General features: G+C 45.9%; 1 protein-coding gene across 3 annotated transcripts in view; it reads right to left on the bottom strand.

Annotated features, from left to right (window-relative positions):
- The window catches only part of LOC134943561 (CD63 antigen-like), a 260601-nt gene that overhangs the window by 137576 nt on the left and 102173 nt on the right, over positions 1-20852 (bottom strand). The window lies entirely within an intron of this gene.

The following is a 20852-nucleotide window of genomic DNA, read 5'->3' as shown; positions in this document are numbered from 1 at the left end:
TCATATACCAGAGGCTTAAGGTAGGAATCAACCTGAGAAACTTTATTTAACTTGTGAAAATCATTACAGATTCTTAAAGCACCAGAAGGCTTAGGCACTAAAACAATGGGATTATTCCATTTGCTGTTTGATTCCGCTATGACCCCAAGGTACAGCATCTCCTCTTCTTCTCGTTTTACTGCTGCCCATTTAGCCTCAGGTATACGGTATTGCCTCTTTTTTTACCAACCCGGGAGGAGTAACAATATCATGCTGGATGATTTGGGTCTTTCACTGGAATGGCAGAGCATACATCCTGGTACCGTGCCATTAAATCACCACTTCCTGTTTCTGGCTAGGATTAAGGGTAACTTCAATGGGTACCTAACATTCTAGTGTTTTACTTTTAACAGGCCCCACCGCCTCTAATTTCACAAGGGCCTCACCATTGAGCATACAGTTTGCTTTCACTGGTGGACACAAGAACCAGTACCTTGTCTCCCTGTTTAAACGACCAGTTGACTGCGGTCACGTCAGAACTACATCCATGTGCTTGTTCAGGAGTGGCACAATCTGCCTTAAAATGGCCAATTGGGACACAAACTGAACGATATTAGGTTTTTGGCCTGGCTGTTGTTCCCACCCTTGTTTTAGTACACTCGAGCAGCAGAGACGACTTTTTGTGCTGGGGCACTATGTATTTCATTTAAAAATTATTAAATCTTTATTTATATGCATTTAAAATGTATAAAACGTACTGTCTACGTGTTCACACAATACATGTATACATATTAATAAAGGAAAAAGAACTGGATTAGTATGTCACGTATGTTTATGTGCTTCTAATGGTGCTACACCAATATTCTTATGTGTCTTAGTATCTACAACAGACTTTTCTTAGGTACCTATTTACAAATCTCTCATCACCATAACACATTTACTATCCTATGGTATCGGATATACCTTTCATTAACACAGTACTTGTTCTGTAAACATATCCACAGTAGGAGTTGTGTTTTACATTTATCCACATACAATATGTGGAGAAAAACAATTTGGTATATACATTCAGAAGCAAAATATATAGGTATAGGCATATAAAGTTTGTACCAGCCAGTTCTGTTATATGGTTAACAATGGTGGGTGATAGGTCACCCTGTCAATCACAGGTTCAATATGGCTGTATTTATTGAGAGTTTATAATTCTGTTAAGAACAAAAGGCGAAATGCAGAATGTATGTTTGCCAGGCAAAAATTTTCTTTAAAAAGGTACCTGCTTGCAAAAATATGTATCATTTAAATACCGTCCCAACACAGTAATATACATACACCCCAGAGGTAACCTGTAGTTCCAGAGGTGTGTGCTACCAAAAACATATTTAATTGGATAGCTATTACAACATTCTAAGGTATCAATAGTACTCTAAGCATGAATCACATACAGTATATATACCAAGAGTGTCCCTTTATAGTAAGTAGCAACAAAGAGTATCATATGTCCTCTATCTTGTTTCTATTTCCCTCCAGTGTGTCCTTATGGACAGTGAACTGGAGAGTGAGATTACAACACCGGAGGGGAACAGGGATGACAGAAATTTAGTAAAGTACTGGGGACCTGCTGTTGAACGGGCAGTGCTGTTGGTAAAACCAGTAGAATCTGGTGAACAAGCCTACACTTAAGTGAAACACATGTCAAGCTACTTACCTACAGGTACCCACCTTGGCACCATAAATCCCAACCCAAAGAAAGAATCCTATATGACCACACAAATGATGAGTATCACTCTTTGCTTATTTATAAAGGGGACACACACTAGATGATTTAATCTTAAAAAATAAAACGATAACATAAATGTCGTAATCGTTTATTTTAAGGCTTATATTGTCCAGTGGGGGTAATATTGGTGATGGATGAACGATGCATGCTCCCGCACGTCGTTCAGTATTCACCAATATTGAGCTGATATGCAGCTCAACCTGTCACTGTCGATCTGAGCTGCATGTTCGGGAATGACAGTGGTGATGTCACTGAACATTATCGTTGAACGATAATGTTCAGTGTGTATGCACTATATCGTCGAATGCTAGATCGTTCAACGATAACGAGATTCATGGTAAGAACTTACCGTTGTTAAATCTTTCTGCGAGGTACATTGGGCTCCATAGGGAATGACATAGGGAATGACATTGGAGTAGGATCTTGATCCGAGGCACCAGCAGGCTCAAAGCTTTGACTGTTCCCAGAATGCATAGCGCCGCCTCCTCTATAACCCCGCCTCCGTGCACAGGAGCTCAGTTTTTGTTAACCAGTCCAATGCAATAGCAGGTAAAAGAGACAACTGTTAGTAGCCACATACACCACATTCTCACGACAAGAGAAAGTGACAGCGGCTAATGCCATACCAACCCAAAGAAGCTAAGTGCGTCAGGGTGGGCGCCCTGTGGAGCCCAGTGTACCTCGCAGAAAGATTTAACAACTGTAAGTTCTTACCATAAATCTCATTTTCTGTTGCGGGGTACACTGGGCATTGGGGATTTCCTAAAGCAGTTCTTTATGGGAGGAGATGCCCAAGAAGGTCCAACAGACAGAGTAGAATGGGCCTTTATAGTAACAGGAGCTGGACGACCAGCCTGTACATAAGCATGTGCAATCACCATTCTAATCCATCTGGCCAGGGTCTGCTTGTGAGCAGGCCAGCCACGTTTGTGAAACAGTACAAAGAGAGAATCAGACTTCCTGATAGGAGCTGTCCTCTTCACATAGATACGGAGAGCCTGTACCACATCCAAAGGCCGCTCTTTGGAAGACAATTCAGGAGAGACAAAGGCCGGAACCACAATCTCCTGATTAAGGTGGAAAGAAGACACCACCTTAGGTAGGTACCCGGGACGTGTTCTATGAACCGTCCGGTCACGGTGAAAAATCAGATATGGTGACTTACAGGACAGAGCACCCAAATCAGACACCCGTCTGGCAGAGGTAATAGCCAGCAGAAACAACACCTTAAGAGAAAGCCACTTAAGGTCTGCCGATTCAAGAGGCTCTAACGGAGACCCCTGCAATGCGTCCAGAACCACCGACAAGTCCCAAGGAGCCACAGGCGGGACGCAAGGAGGTTGAATCCACAACACACCCTGAGTAAATGTATGAACATCAGGTAAAGTTGCAATTTTTCTCTAGAACCAAACCGACAAGGCAGAAATATGAACCTTGATGGAGGCCAGACAAAGGCCCAAGTCCAGGCCTTGTATAAAGGCCAAAAGTTTGGCCGTACTAAACTTGTTAGCGTCATGATTGTTATATGCGCACCAAGCAAAGTAAGAATTCCAGACCCTATGATAAATCCGAGCAGAAGTCGGTTTCCGGGCCTTCAACATGGTTTGAATGACCGCCTCAGAAAATCCTTTTGCCCTTAAGACAGAAGCTTCAAGAGCCACGCCATCAAAGCCAATCGGGCTAAATCCTGATATACACAGGGGCCCTGAACGAGGAGATCTGGATGCTGCGGAAGTAGAAGGGGACGCTCTATCGAGAGACCCTGAAGATCTGAGAACCAATGCCGTCTGGGCCACGCTGGATTGATCAGAAGCAGGATTCCTCCTTCTTGCTTGAACTTACTCATTACTCTCGGCAGGAGTGACACCAGAGGGAACATGTACGGCATCCGAAATTTCCATGGGATTGCCAGTGCGTCCACGAATGCTGCTTAAGGATCCCATGTCCTTGCTCCGAAGACCAGAAACTTGTGATTGTGTCGAGATGCCATCAGGTCCACATCTGGAAGGCCCCACTTGTCCAAAAGGAGTTGAAACACTTCTGGATGGAGGCTCCACTCTCCGGCGTGCACGTCCTGACGACTGGGAAAGTCCGCTTCCAAGCTTAGGACCCCAAGAATGAACACTGCCTATGTGGCTGGCAGATGGCGTTCCGCCCACTGAAGAATCCACGATACTTCTCTCAATGCCATGCGGCTTTGAGTGCAGCCTTGATGATTGATGTACGCCACCGTGGTGGCGTTGTCCGACTGTACTTGAACAGGTCTATTCTGTATTAAATGCTAGGCCAAGTTCAATGAGTTGAACACCGCCAGCAATTCCAGAATGTTTATCGGGAGGAGAGACTCCACCTTGGTCCACCGACCCTGAAAGAAGTGTTGCTCCAACACCACGCCCCAACCTCTCAGACTGGCATCCGTCGTTAGAAGGACCCAGTTGGCGATCCAGAAGGGATGACCCCTGCTCAATCGTTGGTCCTGCAGCCACTAGCTCAGTGACATACGGACCTCCGGAGACAAGGAGATAATTTGAGACCTGAAGGGAGTACCTCCAGGGTGATCTTAGAGTCCATATCCACAGACCAGGACCGTAACCAGAGAATCTGGCTAGCCAAAATGGACGTAGTAGAAGCCATGGCTGCCAGAATACCGGCATCAGAAGCCGCCACCTTAATGTAATGAGACGCTATGACAATATATGACAAGCATTATCTAACATGATCAGAAGTGTTGGACGACAACGCCGCCTCCAGCTCCCGAGCCCATGCTTCCACAGCTTCTGCAGCCCATGTTGCTGCAATAGTGGGCCTATGCGCAGCACCGGTTAGGGTGTAAATTGCCTTTAAACAACCCTCCACACGCTTATCAGTCGGCTCTCTCAGGGACGTGACAGTAGTTACAGGCAGAGCTCAGGATACCACCAGTCGCGCCACCTGAGAATCCACTGGCAGGGTTGTTTCCCAATTTTTACTTAGCTCGCAGCGAGGGGGGTAGTGAGCCAGCATCTTCTTGTGAGGCGTGAATTTCTTTCCTGGATTTCCCCAGGACTCCTGAGGTATGTCAACTAAATGGTCAGAGTTTGGTAAAACTTGTTTAACCACTTTCTGATGTTTAAACCTGTCCAGTTTCTTAGGGGCAGCATCAGGCTCTGGGTCATCATCAACTTGAAGAATGAGCCTGATAGCCTCCAACAAGTCAGGAACACCCACCTGTGCAACAGCTTCCCCATCAGAAGCATCTGGATCAGAATCTGTGGGGTCAGTATAAACGCCATCCTCATCAGACGAGGTGTCTGGGACATTGGTGGATTGTGAGGAAGAAATTGCCCACTTAGAGGACCCCTTGGTCTTAGGCGGGCGAGGGTTAGACTTCTGAGTAGTTAGTGATTGGTTCAATTGCTGTAACTGATTGAAAAGTTGATCTGCCCATGGCGGGTTAACCGCGGGGACCATAAGTGGTTGTACCGGCACAGGAGGTCCATATGGTGCGTTAGTCTAGTTACCAGCATATTCAATAGTGTGGAGAAGGTAGCCCAAGGTGGGTCTTTTTGAACCTCCATTGCTACAGTCCCACTGGGGGTAAGGAACCCCCAGAACCGGAGACCTGGTGGCAATGTGGGATTAGCCCCAGCACCGTTGCCCTTTGTAGCTGACAATCAAAAGATCAATGCAAGGCAACACAGTACAAAACCAGCAGCACAATACCCGACAAGAACCCCCTGTGCAATGTATTTCAGCACAAACAGGGAATTCTAGAGGTATATGGTGACTAGAAATCACAGAGAAAAATACCCACTGAGTATATCCTGTGAACGACCTATATTAATGATAAACCTGACGCACTTAGCCCCCTCAGGTTATAGAATATAGGGATAGCAATCTGAGTGAAAGATACATGAAACGGAGGACACACAGCAGCTATAGTCACAGTTTGTACAATGCAGAAATTCTGACATGCAATAAAACTGCACTGGACTAGCAATGCATAGTAGTACCAAGAATACTTAATAGATATAACAATGCACAGTATATATAACAATGCACAGTAAAGACTGGATGTATATCACAGGGTACTTGTACTATATAACCCTGACTAAATGCACTTTCTTAACCAACACTGTCAGCAGACATGTAGAATACTTAAGTGTCCTGTAAAATGCACAGCGCTGACAGGCAGGTGGCTTTACAGAGGAGGATTTGCCCAAACAGTCCCAGGATCAGCTCAGCTTGTCCTAATGGCACCCAAACGCTGACAAGGAGTGAGGGAGAGAGAGAGGGATATGCAGTTCCAGGGCGGGAACATTTACTGTAAATGGCGCTCTGGGCCTGGGGGAGGGGCTACAGGTCAAAGCCTTATCCCCCTGCTGGACTTCACCACCGGGTACTGGGGGCTTAAATAAACAGTTTTATGAGAGAAAACCGACCTGTGCCCATGCCCTGGTGGTCTAGTGGGGTCCCTGTACTGCCACAGTGTCCACGCCAGCGCGCGCAGCCCGCCTCCCACTGGCCACGCGGGACCCGCCAGGGGAACCCACTTACCTCCTCCCTGAGTGCGGCCACGCGACCCAGGAGAACAGTGTTCGTCTGTGTGTCTAACAGGAAGACAACCAGAGCCTCCGCTGTAGGTACATGGCAACCAGGGCACGGGAGTGTACAGCACCGCTGGGGGAGGTGATGGAGCTGACATCCAGCACTTACAGTACCTCTGCTGCAGCCCTTGAAGTCTTCATTTTTTTTTAAAAGCTTTTGCCTAAGGCTGCTGGAGCAGCCCCCCTGTTGGTGCCATGCAGTAAGCATACAACTACAAAACTGAGTTCCTGTGCATGGAGGCGGGGTTATAGAGGTGGTGGCACTATGCATTCTGGGAACAGTCAAAGCTTTGAGCCTACTCCAATGTCATTCCCTGTGGAGCCCAGTGTACCCCGCAGCAGAAATAGTTGTCTATCGCCAGCATTCCAGAATCGGCTAGTGTGTACCCGCCTTAAGTCTGTTTAAATAACATTGTTTGGATTACATTGTATCATCAATTGTATATTCCTGTTATCTTTTTTTCCCCAGTATTGACTTTTATTAAGGTTGTGCAATTGAACAAAGAATAGGGGGAGGGAACAGAAAAAGAAAGGGGGAGGAAGGGGACAGGAATGAGGTGTACACACATTTTAATAGGAAATTGTTCACAGTATCAAGGCCCATGTTAGGTAATAGCAGAGAGAGGAAAACTTGTGAATTAGTTTGACAAAATCATCAAGTACAGGCTTGTGGTCATAAAAAGCTGTAAAAAGATTTATTAGTCTAGCACCACCTACTGGGCATGTCTAGCACTGCCTGCCAGGTGTGTCTAGCACCCTTATTGAAATTTCTTTCCATTTCATATGCCCCATATCCAGAGGCGGCGCTACCCGCTCAGCAAGGGTATGCAGTGCAGGGAGGTGCTCAGCTGAAGAGGCGCTGAGCTCTCCCTGCTCTGCATACCCTTGTCCCTGCTGCTGCCAGGTCCGTTGCGCCTGTCATAGTGGAAGACCGGTAACAGCGCTGACAGCTGTAGCTCGGCTCTCAGTGCAAGGTCCCTCTAGCTTCCTGCCCCATCCTCCTCCCACCTTCAGGCTCCTCCTCACAGCGCTGCTGACAAATTCTGAGCGTTTTGCAGGGCGGGTAGACTTTTAGGGGTGTGGCCTAATCGCGGGTGGCGTGACCACGCCCCCTTTTGGAGGTTTTTTTAAATTTTCTTTTTTAAACTTTGCAGAGTCCAGCGGGGTAGGGGGGCCTTGAGCAGCCCCTCAGCCAGTGGCAATTCGAGTGGGGAGAGTGATCAGTGTGATCACTCTCCACCTACCCATACAGGAACAGGCAGCAGCAGCCTCTCTGGCACTGCAGCACAGCATACTCTGCCATGATGAGAACTTATGCTGTTGCTGCTGCCCAGTAAGAAGGGAGGAGTGCAGTGGACCAGGGCCCCCGCTGAGCCCCTTCATCAGTCCCAGGCCTGCGTAATTTGTACCTGCCCCCTCCCCTCTCGCCAAAACTTCCAACATCCTCCAGAGCTGCTGCTGCTGGAGTAACGGACCTCCAGGAGGGTAGAGGAGGAGCAGCACCCAAGCGTAGATCCAAGGCAGAGCATCAATCAGAGTTATGCCTACAAAGTAATGAAGCAGAAAGTACTACATTTACAGTAGCAGGGTGGTAGGTATGACGTGGTTGGGCTATACCTGGCATAACATGTATAAGAGTACTACTGTGCGGTGTAATGTGACTGACGGACACTACTGTGCGGTGTAATGTGACTGACGGACACTACTGTGCGGTGTAATGTGACTGACGGACACTACTGTGCGGTGTAATGTGACTGACGGACACTACTGTGCGGTGTAATGTGACTGACGGACACTACTGTGCGGTGTAATGTGACTGAAGGACACTGCTGTGCGGTGTAATGTGACTGACGGACACTGCTGTGCGGTGTAATGTGACTGACGGACACTGCTGTGCGGTGTAATGTGACTGACGGACACTGCTGTGCGGTGTAATGTGACTGACGGACACTGCTGTGCGGTGTAATGTGACTGACGGACACTGCTGTGCGGTGTAATGTGACTGACGGACACTGCTGTGCGGTGTAATGTGACTGACGGACACTGCTGTACGGTGTAATGTGACTGACGGACACTGCTGTGCGGTGTAATGTGACTAACGGACACTACTGTGAGGTGTAATGTGACTAACGGACACTACTGTGTAATGTCAAATGTGAATTTTTACTATTCTGTATCCACAACCCTTCTGCGCGCACTGTCCCTGTCTCGAGCACAGCTAACACCAAAGGAAACTTTTGCCCTGAGGTCCTCAAGGTCTAGAACAGGCCATGTCACCAATTTTAAAATATTTTTATTTTCAAATGTAACATACCTTCAATTCAACACAGGGAAGGGGTGCTGCAACATACCCTTACTCTGGGCATCATGGCACCTATCTACACCTCTAATAAGGGGCACTACTGTGGGCATTGTGTATAAGTACTGTGTGGTGTAACGTGTATAAGGGGCACTACTGTGTGACGTAACATGAATAAGGGGCACTACTAGAGGGTGTAATATGAATCAGGGGCACTATGTTTGGGGTAAAGTGAATATATATATATATATATATATATATATATATATTTTTTTTTTTTTTTCTTAGTTACATACAGTTTGCACCCCAGGCCCAGACCTAGAGTTAGGGACCACCAGCATCAGAGGAGCCTTGTCGGGGCCTGGTGGCTTATCATACGTTTGCGAACTGTATGTAACTAAGACCTCTGGATAAATATATATATATATATATATATATATATATATATATATACACACACACACACACACACACACACACACATACACACACACATATACATATACACACTGCTCAAAAAAAAAAGTAAAGGGTACACTTAAACACCACATCCTAGATCTGAATGAATGAAATATTCTTATTAAATACTTTGTTCTTTACATAGTTGAATGTGCCAACAACAAAATCACACAAAAATTATCAAAGGAAATCAAATTTATTAACCCATGGAGGTCTTGATTTGGAGTCACAATCAAAATGGAAGTAGAAAAACACACTACAGGCTGATCCAACTTTGATGTAATGTCCTTAAAACAAGTCAAAATAAGGCTCAGTTGTGCGTGTTGCCTCCACTTGCCTGTATGACCTCCCTACAACGCCTGGGCATGCTCCTGATGAGGTGGCGGATGGTCTCCTGAGGGATCTCCTCCCAGACCTGGACTAAAGTATCTGCCAACTGCTGGACAGTCTGTGGTGCAACGTGGCGTTGGTGGATGGAGCGAGACATGATGTCCCAGATGTGCTCAATTGGATTCAGATCTGGGGAACAGGCGGACCAGTCCATAGCATCAATGCCTTCGTCTTGCAGGAACTGTTGACACACGCCAGCCACATGAGGTCTAGCATTGTCTTGCATTAGAAGGAACCCAGGGCCAACCGCACCAGCATATGGTCTCACAAGGGGTCTGAGGATCTCATCTCGGTACCTAATGGCAGTCAGGCTACCTCTGGTGAGCACATGGAGGGCTGTGCGGCCCCCCAAAGAAATGCCACCCCACACCATAACTGACCCACTGCCAAACCGGTCATGCTGGAGGATGTTGCAGGCGTCTCCAGACTCTGTCATTTCTGTCACGTGCTCAGTGAGAACCTGCTTTCATCTATGAAGAGCACAGGGCGCCAGTGGCGAATTTGCCAATCTGGGTGTTCTCAACCCCCACCTGTGGACGTCGGGCCCTCATACCACCCTCATGGAGTCTGTTTCTGATCGTTTGAGTAGACACATGCACATTTGTGGCTTGCTGGAGGTCATTTTGCAGGTCTCTGGCAGTGCTCTTCATGTTTCTCCTTGCACAAAGGCGGAGGTAGCGGTCCTGCTGCTGGGTTGTTGCCCTCCTACGCTGACAGACACAGCAAACCTTCTTGCCACAGCTCGCATTGATGTGCCATCCTGGATGAGCTGCACTACCTGAGCCACTTGTGTGGGTTGTAGACTCCGTCTCATGCTACCACCAGAGTGAAAGCACCGCCAGCTTTCAAAAGTGACCAAAACATCAGCCAGAAAGCATAGGAGCTGAGAAGTGGTCTGTGGCCACCACATGCAGAACAACTCATTTATTGGGGGTGTCTTGCTAATTGCCCATAATTTCCACCTGTTGTCTATTCCATTTGCACAACAGCATGTGAAATTGATTGTCAATCAATGTTGCTTCCTAAGTGGACAGTTTGATTTCACAGAAGTGTGATTGACTTGGAGTTACATTGTGTTGTTTAAGTGTTGCCTTTATTTTTTTGAGCAGTGTATATATGGAATCAGTACTAAATCCCGCAGGACAGGATCCCGGCGGTCGAAATACCGACGCCGGAATCCCAACCACACAATCCCAACAGGGGTACGCTCGGCACACTATTATATTCTCCCTCTATGGGTGTCGTGGACACCCACGGAGGGAGAATATGTCGGGATTGTGCCGGTCGGGATTCCGGCGTCAGTATTTCGACCGCCGAGGTTCCGTCCGGCAGGATCTTGACCGCCTCCCGTGTATATGTATGTATATATATATATATATATATATATATATATTTATATATATATATATATATAAATATGTGTGTGTGTGTGTGTGTGTGTGTATGTATATAATATATATATATATATATATATATATATATATATAGTCCATGGAAACAGCCCGGCACTCCGTTATCCCCGATGGGGTATCGCTCTGGTGCCCTCCTAGGGGTATGGTAGCCCCAATATGCAGAATGGAGGGGATATAGATATATAGATATAGCTCTTAGCCTTTTAGCCTACCACCCCTTCACTCTTTGTCTCTCAGCCTGCTCCCCCTTCAATCTGTGCCTCTCAGTCAGCCTGACCTGTGTCTCTCAGCCTGCCCCCCTTTCACATAGACCACAACAAACACAGGCTGCTGCCATCATTTATTAAAGACACCCACACCACACACATGCACCACAGCAAGTATAGGCTGCTGTTGCTTCTAATTGTCAGCTCATCTTAATATATAAAGATAACTCGGGCCCCCCATTCCCCTGCATGCCCCAAACACTGATGCAGCTGCTGGCACAGCCTTACCTGCATTATGGGGACAGAGGAAGAGACGACTCAAGATTCCATAGGAGCTTCCGCTACACCTCCCCTAGCTACAGACAGCCATCTCAGTCTGTATATCAGAGGAGCTGCTGCGCATGCGCGGTAGCTCACTGTTGCAGCTGCATCTTGTAAGGAGTTTTCTTTGGAATCGGCACGCTCAGTTTACCGCAGCAGGTTTGTGTGAGGGGGGTGCCAGACATTAGGGGGTGCCTGTGTGCATTAGACACCCCCATGCTCACGCCTATGCTAGTGAAATTGTATTAACAATTGTCTCATTAGATCTAAGATGCCTGTAGTCGCTCCAAGGAAACCAATGCAGAAGAGCGCAAGAAGCTAAAGAGTAATACTACTCCAGATGTTTTAAACTGGTAGTGGGAATTATTAATAGTGTCTAGAGTTGGGACTATTGACATACGACAATGGCGAGCGAGTAGTAAATTTTGCTGATATGAGAATATGGCCCATTATATATCTATCGCTGAATGAAAGATCACCACGGTAGAGGTGGAGGATAGCCAATTTAGTGGGGTCACATAGAAGCCGAAATCTCTGGATATAAAGGAAAACACAAGTTTCCAAAGATTAATAATTGCAGGACAAGACCAGAAAATATGAAGTAGAGGTCCCACACTGCCACAGTTGCGCCAACAGAGATTGGAAGTAGAGGGTGTCATTGAGTGTAAGCACAGGTATAAAATATAAGCGATGTACAAGTTTATAAAATAATTCTATGTGGGAGATGCACCTTGAAAAACAAAAAACATGTTTGAAAACTAATACCCACTCCTCCTCTGAAATGGTACTCATAAGGTCAGCCTACCATTTCTACTGGGAGGAGAGTTTCAGTGTAGTTTGAGAAGTATTAACAAGGTTGTACCACCGGGTTGGGTATGGGATCCCCCAAAATGCCGGCAGGGGGGCGAGCCCAAAGAAGCCCCAGGTTCTATTTCCAGGAGTGGGAATAGCTGTGGTTGCGCTGGCAGTTGGAATCCTGGCATTTGTATTCTGACCACCAGGATGCAGACCACCGGGATCATGACTACATCCCATACCACTGAGTAATACCCCCTCTACTCCCTTTTTTAGTTGTTAGTTCTCAGATATATTTAGGAATTGGGGATATTCTATGAGGGGGCTGTGTGGTGTACATCAGCCAGTGTCATAATTGCAGAAATTTATAAAACTCCTTATGTGATCAGGAGAATGGTGATTGAATTTGAGCAAATGATAGTAGAGAGCCAACCACAGTAACCTCAATGAGAGATGAAATCCTTTGGGACACAAATATCGAACCATGAGTCAAGCTAGCCCCTTTAATGTAATATCAGAGGAAAGGAGGAAGATATTGTTCAATTTGGGCACCAATTCCAGCCAAGCCTTCCAGGTAGATTACACCACACATGATTTGATAGACACCAATTTACCCTCTTTTGCAGGCAGACACAATATATCACTTAGAGGATATGTACACAGCATACCTAGTTTCAACTGAACTCATGATTTGGGGTCAACTCGAGTATACCATGCTCCCCATCTGGGCAAGGATGCAAGCTAATTGATAAGAGTGTAGATCAGGGTATGCCAAGCCTCATACTGTTTTAGAAAGAGACATCATCTGAATCAGAATATTATTATGTACTCGGAATTGGTCTCCGGTCAACTGCATGCCAAAAAACATACATACAGCAACATTGTAGATTGACATTCACAGCCACAGTACATAGAATACATAAAAATGTACACCAAAAACTTAAAACAGCACCCTCTTATGGAAAGAAAACTCCTTTTACGAAGTGTTCAGTGAGCGAACCGCTTACGAAAAAAAAAAACCTATTCCAGTGTCTAGTGGTTTTTGTAGGCAATGCTCTATAACGCCTGCCTGATGGAAGCATTTGGAACAGGCAACAGTTGGGTATGACTGATCCCTTATAGTATTAGTTGCACGCTTCTTCACCCTAGACAAATACAACTCCTGAACAGATTGAAGATCAGCTTCAATAATCCTTTGCTGTTCTCACAACCATTTGAAGCCTAACCCTGTCAAGTTCTGTAGCTGAATAAAACCAAACTATAACTGAGGAACGCAATACAGACCAATTATAGCAGAGTGAAAAAAAAAAAAGTCAGCAACTCGAGGAGGATTGAACTTTTTCAGCTGACGCAAAGAGTACAATCTCCGCTGGGCCTTTTTAATAATGGCATCAATATTGAGACTCCACCTAAGATCTTGTGCAATTGTGGACCCCAGAAACTTAAGACAGTCAACCATAGAAACAACATTTCCACCAATCACAAGTGAGGGCACATAAACCAAGCCCCTTCTAAAATCCACAACCATCTCAAACGTTTTAAGAGAGTTTAGCTCTAAATTGTTCTTGCAGCACCACCAGGCCAACTGGTCCACCTCTCTTCTATATGCGGACTCATCCCCGTTTTTAAATCAGACCAATGATAGTGGTGTCATCTGCAAATTTCAAGAATTTCACAGACTGCTCACCAACCACACAATCATTGGTATATAAAGAGAAGAGCATAGGTGAGAGGACCACCCTTGAGGGGCCCCAGTGCTGATCCTACGAACACTCAAGGTAATCTTACCTACTTTCACATATTGTTTCCTGTCAATCAAAAAATTCATGATCCATTCTCGGGTAGATACTGGAACCCCAAATACAATAATTTGAAGAAGAATATCCCTGGGATAATAGTATTGAATGCTGAGCTAAAGTCAATAAACAGGACCCTCGCATAAGTACCAGGCAGGTCAATATGCTGCAAGATGTAATGCAGACCCATATTAACGGCATCCTCAACTGACCTATTTGCCCGATATGCAAACTGGAAGCTGTCCAAGCGAGGGCCTACCATCACTTTCAAGTGATTCAGCACTAGATGTTCGAATGCCTTCATGACCACAGATGTAAGCGCTATTGGTCTGTAGTCATTCAGGCTTGAGGTGGTAGATTTCTTAGGTACAGGGATAATAGTGGAGCACTTAAAGCATGAAGGAACCACACACAGTTCCAATGATCTATTAAAGATCCGTGGAAAAACAGGGACCAGTTGCTCAGCACAGAACTTCAGGACAGATGGAGATACACCATCTGAGCCAGAAGCCTTCCTGTGCTTTTGCTGTCTTAATAACTTAACCACCTCTTAGTCCACCTGTAGTCCTGGAGGACAACTCCCAACCTTGGGTGGAACAGTTGTTGAGGGTTCAGTATAAGATTTGAATTCAGATCTATCTAACCTGCAATAAAAAAAAAAAAAAAAAAACAACAACATTCAACTTGTCGGCCACTTCCCGAATCATAACAGCATAAGTAGGCAGTTTCTTATAATTTATAATAGCCTGCATGCCTCTCCACACAGATGCAGGGTCGTTGGCCGAAAAGTTGTTGATTAATTTATCAGTAAAAATACTTTTTTTTTGGCAGCCCTAATCTCCCTAGTCAAAGTGTTCCACACACAGCACAGAGGCAGCCATCGGCGGTGCCATATTTGCCAATCTCTCATTCTTACCTCGACAGACATATTTCGTGAAAACAGTTAAAATTGGACAAAAAAAAAATAGTTGGGTAGAAGGATAGGTATAGTTCTGAACAGACAAAGAAGCTTGGGGAGAAATGTCATTTTTAAAGCCGCGATGCGCCCCATCCATGACACACGTTGGATCATCCATTCGGACGTCAACTGTGAAATCTTTTATAAATGGAGACACTCTAATATTAGATCAGTCACTTTTGGGGTAATCTGTACCCCTAGATATTTAAGGCTTCTATCCTGCCAGGCATATGTATATAAAAACGTTTAGAGAGTTTAAAAGGGTAGGAGGAAAGTTAACGGGGAGCGCCTCTGTTTGTGTGAAACTGGTATCAATTGCATGGGAAGGAGCATAGTGATACTGTGGAGTACCAGGAGGGAGAGACCACGCCAGCGCAGATCCCACCACACCAGACTGCCAAACAGTATCATTGCCTTGAACAACGCATCGCATCCAGTGCGCAACGTCTCCTGGCTCCAGTCTCCTGAGACTTCCCTGTGTCAGCTCTTCCATGGAACTACAGGCACCAGCCACCCAGTTTGGTTACAGCTTCATCTACATTCTGCTCCTACAGCTACCTGCAGTTAGAGACTCTCCACCCAGGTACTGAATTATCATTCTCACCTGTTCGCAGGGCTGTCTTTTCATAAGGGCTCAAAGAGCACTTGCCTAAGGGCCCTAGAACAATAAGGGCCCTAGGATGATAGCTGATGGTCTCCTTTTTCCAGGGGTACCAGATGTTTGAAAATCGGCCCTGGGCAACCGGAGATATCTGACTTCAAAGCAATGGTCCCCATCCAAGTCTGTTAATTGCTCTTCCCAGCCAGGTATCTCGGATTCTGTCTGACTTAGAGTTTTTCTGAGGGTATACCCCAAAAGCTGGGACTCTCCCCTTTTGGTTGACACTGGCAGCTTGTCTTTACTATGCCCATAACCAGAGATATCAGCCTTTAAGCAGCTGCTCCCTGCTCCAGCTCAACACACCTAATATGCAGTTATATATTTTCGTTGGTGGATTGCTCTGGCTCCTGAAGTCTGATCCCCAAGATCACAGTACCTCCTGAAAGGTGGGACTCTATAGTTTTTTTTCTCGCATTCAAAGCTAAGAAATCTATTTTTAGGAATTGGAGATATCTGCAGTCATGTAAGATGCCCTCCCACCAGAAAATGATGAATATTAAGCCCACTCCACTATCCCCCTTCCCTTACGTATTAAACACCCCCTACCAGACTTCCGGTTCCGGGACGCATGGAGTAGGAAGCTCACTGCAGGAGCTCCGTCCCCGCCGCCCGCTGTAAGACACCTTTTCAAGGCTACATCAGCCTCCACACCGCCTGGAACACCCTTGCCAGCATCCGCGATCACAATGGACCGCTTTGTGACAGCCGTGACAGCGGCTCCACAAGCTCCCGCAGCAGCGCCGAACAGGCAGGAGAAGCGCCGCGCGACAAGTGTCATGGCGCCGGACACCGGACCTGAGGTGATCTCCCCAGCATCCAAGAAAGCCGCAGCTGAGGGCACAGACAACACAGGCTCCCAGGTATGCCGGGACCCCACAGCCCCTGTCACATATGGAGACGTAGTGGCTGCTATCACAGCTACTATGGCACCCCTCCTGTCCCAAGCAGTTTGTGATATATCCAAACAACTACAGCACCTGACACAGAGGGTTACCCATACTGAAACACAACTTCAGGCAGCTACCCATGACATTGAGGGGCTTCACCATTCCGTAAAAAATCTCACTACAGAAAATTACCAAATATGGAATAAATTAGATGATATTGAAAATCGTTCGAGAAGAAACAATATAAGATTAGTGGGACTGCCAGAATCTATAAAAGGCACAGCACTGGCACACTTTGTGCGCACCACCCTTCCTTCACTATTGGGCATTGAACGGGACTGTAATGATCTCGTAATCGAGAGAGTGCACCGAGTGGGACCAGTCCCTACCCCCAACAGACCGCGCCCACGTGTGACTTTGTTCCGATGTCTGAACTACCTTCATAAAATGACATTTTGGTCTGCTTCCCGTAAAGTGAAAGATTTACAATGCGAGGGTAATAAGCTTTACATATTCCAGGATTACTCAGTGGAACTGACCCGGGCCCGTAAGGCTTTTTCCCCAAATGGCACGCAACTCGTGTCAGAGGGCCGCAAGTTTGGCCTGCTCTATCCCGCACGCTTGCGTATTTATGAGGGTACCTCCCACAAGGACTTTTTGTCACCCGCTGTTGCAAGAGAGGATAGCGTGGACATCACAGATCGTCCTTCACCGGCAGCGACGCTATATTCCATTGAACCCACTGGAATGCTCTCAAGCACCCCCTCACTGTCAGTGTCATCTTAATGCCGTCTGCAGGCCGTTCAATGACTGTCACTGCTGAACACTGATTATACATATCCTCAGTCATATGTACCCACTTCTCTATATTTTCTTCATTCGATTGCATCTTGTGTCATTGATAACTTAGCTCATTTAGATACGAGATTTACTCATTCATGTTGTTTTATAATTTAGTTTGACATATTTCAAGTCTATAATGATTCCGGAAGCTACTTTTCGGTAACCCCCACTCCCTGATTGTCACTCATGACATTCTGCTTCTCACAATTTAGTTAATATATGGGAATTCTCTACTCTTCTTCTCGGGCGGGCGTAACTACTTATAAGACGACGGCGAGGAGGAATTCCTTCCTTACTATTGCATTTATGTCCTATAACGCTCATACACGAGACCACTGTTGTTGGTCCTTGTGCATGACCGTTGGCCGGAGGTCGTTGGTCATTGCTAGCATGATTATTAGTACGGTAATGCTTTTCATATTGTATGACCTGTTGCCTACTTTTTTCTTTTCTAATTCTTCTCCCTCCCTTGTATTGTCTCCTTCCTCCCCCCTCTCTCCCACCCCCCTCCTAGGATGTGACTGTCTTTATTCGTATAAAGCTGATAGTAGTTGGTGCATATGTTTTATCTTTACCATGACAACATGCCTGACTTAGTAGTGGGAACTTGGAATGTAGGGGGATTTAACTCCCCAGCGAAGAGACGGAAAATACTCCTTTATCTTAATAAACAGCGGATAGATTTGGCTTTCCTGCAGGAAACACACCTCACGCCGGAGGAGACGGTGAAGTTGAACACCTTAAACTGGCGGGTACTGGGTTTTAGCTCATATAATTCTAAAGCCAGGGGTGTTGTTGTATTGGTTAAGAGCCATATTCTCACGGAGGTGGTCTCCACTATAGATGACCCAGATGGTCGTTATGTCATATTATCTGCTAAAATTAATGGTAAAATGTACACTATATGCAATGTTTACGCTCCTAATGTTTACAACAAGATGTTTTTTCAGACTTTACTAGCCAAATTGACCCCCTTTCTAACAGAGCCCTAGCTCCTAGGTGGTGATTTTAACCTTATTTCTTCCTCCTGTCTAGATAGGTCACATCCCCCCGCGAGACATCTTTCACTGCCCAAACTTGGAGTTCCCTTTTTAGCAGAAAGACTGCAAGCAGTAGATATCTGGAGGGCTCTACACCCCACGGAAAAGGAATACACATGCCTTTCCGCTGCCCACCACACACTATCTAGGATAGACTACATTCTACTATCCCACTCTCTACTACCTCATGTGTCTGATTCCCAAATTGAGACCATAGCCCTCTCGGACCATGCCCTAGTAACAGCGACCCTTCACTTTCCAAATGTCTCCTCCCCATCTCCTAAACTGTGGCGATTCCCGTCATATCTTGCAAACTCCCTAAAATTTCAACAGAAATTGGAATCCTCCTGGGAATCTTTCCAGACTAATAATGCATCCCATCTAGAAGAAGACCCTATATTATTCTGGATGACTGCGAAATCAGTTCTCCGGGGTGATATCATATCTTACGTCTCAGCCAACAATAAAAAATATGCCACTCAATATTTGGAGTTTCAGAGGCCCCTGTCGACAGCCTACCAGCAATACAAATCCTCCCCTACCTCGCAAAACCGCCTCGCCTATCTTAATGCCAAAACTAATTTTTGATGAATTTATGTCTGCTATGGGCTGTAGATTCTCCTTCTCAGTAAGTTATAGATTCTATAAATTTGGCAATAGAACTGGTAGATTGACAACTTTACTAAATGGTTCTCGTCCTCCTATGGTCACACACCCGCTCCAAACATCCACTGGCGCGCTAACCACCACTAACCAAGAAATTTCTGACGTGATGAGATCCTTTTATGAAGGCCTATACTCCCCAACCCCACCTCCTTTATCTGTGACTTCTCCTATTGGCTCCCCATGGCCCTCTACTTTCTGGGATACTCTTCCTGTTCCACAGCTACTCCCCACTATGGTCCAATCATTACTAGAACCCATCACACTTGAAGAAGTCTAGACTGTCATTGGACAATTCGGCAGGGACAAGGCACCGGGTCCTGATGGCTTCAGTGCTGATTTTTACAAGATTCTTCTACCACGCATTGGTGGAACATTAGTGTCGGTCCTGAATGCGGTTTTGGCCTCTGACACTCTTCCCAGACATTTTAATACAGCCATTCTCAAGGTTCTTCCTAAACCTGGGAAGGACCTCTCTCAGCCGGGATCATATCGCTCAATCTCTTTACTGAACCTCGATTATAAGTTACTTACCAAAATATTAGCAGATCGGATTAAACATTTGCTCCCTCATATTATACACAAGGACCAAACGGGATTTATCTGGGGAAGACACTCTGAGGTCAACGTAAGACGGGTCCTGTCAGCTATCTATGCTTCCTCCTCCTCTTTATCTCACACCACACACCCAGTTATACTCTCTCTTGACGCGGAAAAAGCGTTCGAACTGGTCGACTGGGACCATCTTTTCTCTTCTCTTTCACTTTTTGGCTTTCCTGAACCTTTTGTAAATCTCCTGAAACTTCTTTATACTACTCCTCTGACACAGGTCTCATGTAATGGAGTTCTATCCCCAGCTTTTGAGATACACAGAGGTACCAGACAGGGATGCCCCCTGTCTCCCTTACTTTTTGCCATAGCGCTGGAACCTCTGGCGATTGCCTTACGACAATCTCCAGTGTTTAAAGGAATCAAAATAGGAGATATTGATCTCCGCCTGGCCCTTTTTGCGGATGACATGCTCTTGTTTGTCTCGGACCCAGTGAGCTCCATCCCGGAGATCCTGGGTCTGATTCAGGCATTTGGGAACAGGGCGGGATATAGGATTAATGTAGCCAAGTCAGAAATTTTACTCTTAGGCCCCACTAGAAACATCATATCAGACTTTCTTTCATCCCTCTCTTTTAAAATTGTTCCCACAAAAATTACATACTTAGGGATCCAAATACCGGCGAATTTGTCTAGATTATATGAAGAAAATTACTCTCCGGGTCTTGCACGGGTGACAACACTTTTGGACAGTTGGAAATTACTTCCCTTATCATTATTGGGGAGAATAGCTGTATTACAAAGTATAGTCTTCCCCAAACTACTTTACCTTATGCAAATGCTCCCAGTTCGACTTAATAATCGAGACATTCAATACCTACGGAAAATTATGTCGAAATTCCTGTGGAAAGGGAAGAAATCATTCATTGCTCTAGACAAATTGATGGCTCCTAAATTGGCAGGTGGTTTCGGGGTCCCTGATTACGCGTCTTACTCAATGGCTTCCCTGTTTCGCTGCGCTGCTGACTGGCTGTTCGACAGGGAACTCTTCACTGACTCCGCATTGGACGAGGCCTTGTTTGCTCCCTATTCCCCGGGAGCTTTGCTACTTTGTGGACCCTCCCTGATCCCCTCCTCGATTCGCAATAACCCCCTTTTCCATGATATCTACTATAACTGGCGCTCTCTACACAAAAAATTCAGGAGTAATCCAGAGATATCATCATGCATT

This window comes from Pseudophryne corroboree, chromosome 7 (genome assembly GCF_028390025.1).
Source record: "Pseudophryne corroboree isolate aPseCor3 chromosome 7, aPseCor3.hap2, whole genome shotgun sequence".
Taxonomy (NCBI): Eukaryota; Metazoa; Chordata; class Amphibia; order Anura; family Myobatrachidae; genus Pseudophryne; species Pseudophryne corroboree.
Note: the sequence above shows the minus strand (reverse complement) of the source record. Positions and strands in the feature narration are given on the sequence as shown.